Source organism: Geospiza fortis, unplaced genomic scaffold, assembly GCF_000277835.1.
Source record: "Geospiza fortis unplaced genomic scaffold, GeoFor_1.0 scaffold26, whole genome shotgun sequence".
Taxonomy (NCBI): Eukaryota; Metazoa; Chordata; class Aves; order Passeriformes; family Thraupidae; genus Geospiza; species Geospiza fortis.
The window spans coordinates 1,039,376-1,043,091 of NW_005054425.1; positions in this window are offsets into that span (position 1 = coordinate 1,039,376).

The following is a 3,716-nucleotide window of genomic DNA, read 5'->3' on the forward strand; positions in this document are numbered from 1 at the left end:
AAACAACTAAATTCCTTTAAAACACTACTGTAAGCAGTTTTTCAGAACTTGAAAAACTGAGGTGCACAAGGAGCCTTTGTGAAGCTACACCTGTGAATTTAGGGTATGTCACTGTTTCTTTTCAAACACCTTGCAGCAATCCTTCCTCTAAGCAAGTGGAATTTTGGACCTGGCAATCCATCACATGATCACACAGGCTTGTCTTTTTGTCATAAAAGACAAAAGTTTGTTCCTTCTACTCAAGGCCTTTGGGTAGAAAATATTTGTTCCTTCTACCCAAGGCCTTTTTCCTTGATCCCAGATTTTCCTTTTACTCCTTGATCCCAGACTTGTCTGGCTCTAAGAGCAGCTGAGTGTTGAACCTGCAGTTCCATTCTTCTCCTGTGGCTGCTTTATCTCCTCTTCCAGACTGATTTTTATCTCCATTGATGCTCTCAGTGAGGAGCTGTTTCTTCACAGACTGAGGTGCTCACATCCTCAAGGGGAGCTCTCAGTATGAGACTTGTTCCCTTCTAAATGAAGTGTATTGCCATTTGTCAGGGCTGTGCTTCAGCCACTCTCTAGAACAGCACACTCATTTCTGGATTCCAGAAGAGCTGTTTCAGCTCCTTATGGTGCTGTGTGTGCATTCTAGAGAAGGTTCCTTCCTGAATCCTGTGTGACATGTGCAGTTGTGTCCTACAGACTATCTCCTGCAGCCAAAACATCCATCATTCCCGTTTGTTGGTGTTTGGTGTGCCCTGGCAGGGTCCTGGCAGCTGAACCCTGGCTGGAAGCCCCAAATCCCTGAGCTGCACTGACCCTGGAGCAGCCCAAGCACCCAGCAAGTGCTCCCCAACATTGGTTTTATCTTCCATAAAGCCTGGGTGATGGAGAGGCTTCAAGTGAATTCCGTGTTCTGTATCCAAAGGATAAGCTCATAGAATCACAGAATCCCAGGCTGGTTTGGGTGGGAAGGGACCTTAAAGCCCATCCTGTTCCCCCCCCTGCCATGGGCAGGGACACCTTCCACTTGCCCAGGCTGCTCCAAGCCCTGTCCAGCCTGGCCTTGGACTCTTCCAGGGTTCCAGGGGCAGCCACAGCTCTGGGCGCCCTGTGCCAGGGCCTGCCCACCCTCACAGCCAAGAATCCCTTCCCAATATCCCATCTAACCCAGCCCTCTGGCAGTGGAAGCCAATCCCCCTCATCCTGTCCCTCCATCCCTTGTCCCAAATCCCTCTCCAGCTCTCCTGGAGCCCCTTTGGGCACTGGAGGTGCTCTGAGGTCTCCCCAGAGCCTTCTCTTCTCCAGGGGAACACCCCCAGCTCTCCCAGCCTGGCCCCTTGGAGCATCTCTGCAGCACCTGAATAGGGGGAATCAAAGCCCTGAGCCTTCCTTGGGTGAGTCACGGGTGCTGTGTGAGCACCCTGGGCTGTTCTGATGCTCCTGGAACACAATACAGCAACATCCCATGGACTAAAGGTGCCACAAGAGGTACAATCTCAGGCTCTGGGCACATGGCACATGGCTGAAAACCTGAGTTTTCAGCCTGAAATCCACAGATAGGGTTACTTAATTTCATTTTTGTTCTGTTTTATGATTAAACAAATGGAGAAGCCACAAACTATTCTTATTAAATAAAGAATTAGGATCTGAGCAATCCAGGGAGGTTTGATGTATTTGGTTGCTACATTAGAAAAATAAATAAAATAAAGAAAAGCAGCAGAATAAGGTGAGAGAGACCTGTTTCCTGTTCTGACTTAGCCTTGGAAATCTGGGGTGCACAAAAGGAGGGGTGAAAGGGGCAGCTCACCCTCCCAGACTCTGAGCATGTTCTGCCCTCATCACCCTCCCTGAGGATGAGGAATGTGCAAAGGGCACACAGCAGAGCCCACCCCAAAGTGAACAAATCTCTCTCTTGTTTTGTTTAACAGAAGTCAAACCCCAATTTCATCAAGTCTGAGCATCCATATGGGGATGAAAGCCAAGGGCAGGGTCTGTGGCATGGCAGGCACTGTCACCTCTTCCAGCCTCCAGCCACTGTCCAGGGCCACAGCTCCAGCAGGAAAAAAGACACCAATCCTTCAGCAGTCCTGGGCTGCAGGCACAGCCACCCATGCACTGGGGGCTCCATTTTTTGAAAAATTGCAAGCAACAATGTGGCCATTTCCAAAAAGCTGCACTCCAATCCTGGTCAGTTAATAATCCTGATAATAAATGCTGCTGTTGGGACTCCAGAAGTCTCCTCTGACCCCCAAGCCCCCAAACTGACAATGGCTGGTCCTGTATGGAATCACCATGCTGAACTTAACTACATCCCATTTCCTCTGGCAGTTTTTGATGAACAGTCATTTCTACAATGGAAAAAAAAAATAAAGGGGACACAGAGAAACACCTGTAATGATTCAGCTGCATCAGACACTGTGCCAGTTCCAGGTCCAGCTTGTCTGTCTGTCCCCTCTGAAAGGAAGTTATTACAGAGCAGTGTTTTTCCCCAGCATTGCACAAAGATTCTTCCAAGCAAAAATAGGAAAAAAAACCCCATTTCTCATCCTTTTGGTACTTAAATTAAAAAAAACCAGTTACACCATGGAAGCATAGACACAACTCCTGTACACAGGCTCAAGGCTCTCCCTCACCCCAGCACTTTCAGACAGATCACTTGAGCCAGGCTGAAGATTCTTTTAACAGTCAAAAATTAATGTTTAAAAAAAAAATCCTAACCAAACCCCTGTGGGACCAAATTCCTGCACAGTTCTGATCCCACCCACAGACCCTCTCTGTCACCATCAGCCACAGATGCTCCAAGGCTCTGCCCTACCCCAGTGACTCTGTGCACTTCTGCCCAAGGGAAAAGGTAAAACCAGCAGGGATAAAACTTACCAGCAAACTCCTGGTGATGAGGGGAGGGAACACCAAGCCCACCACGGTTCTGCTGAGGAGAAGCTGTCATGGAGAGTGCTCTGCCTGGGACAAAGATCTCCAGCCCTCCTGGGCTCCAGCAGTTCTACCTCTGGCAGGCCTTGGAGCCACATCCCTGCCATGGGGCCCCTTCCAGCTGTGTCCTGCAGCGGTGGCTGCTCTCCAAGGGATTTTGGGGGCAGCCCCGTGTGGGAAGTGCCCTGTGGGCCTGAACACCCAAAGCTGTGCTGCTCAGAGCCCCAGGTTCCTCTGGCAGCCACACCTGCAGTGCCCCAGCTACAGGCCCTGAACAGCCTTTGGGAGAAGCATAAACCTCCTTAATCCTCAGGTTTCTGGGCTAAATGCAGGTGGGAGCAGCTGAAGGGATCCACCCAGAGGCAGAGCAGAGGCTGCTGTGGCCACCAGCCTGGGCTGTGCAGGGCCAGCTCCCCGTGGGCCACAGAGGAGGTCACTGTGCCACCAGCCTGGGCAGTGAGGGAAGGTCTCTGCTTTCCTGCAGCTGGGCAGGGCTGGCTGGAGAAGCTGCCCCACACATGGAACCTCCATTCCTGCCCCTGCCAAGTCCCAAATTGTGCCTTCAATTCTTCACACATTCAACCTGCAAATAATTTCAGCTTTGGAAAAGCTTTGCAATGATCTTGTAATAGCTTTTTTTTTTTTTTTGGTGTAACATTTTGACCTCCCTCCTCCTTCCAAACCTGAACAGACAAGAATCACCACAGCTTCTGCATTGCTTCTTTGGAAGGTGATTATTTCTTGGCTAAGAGAACCCAGCGATGCAGTGTGGATTCAGAGGGAAATAAAACTGCATTTCA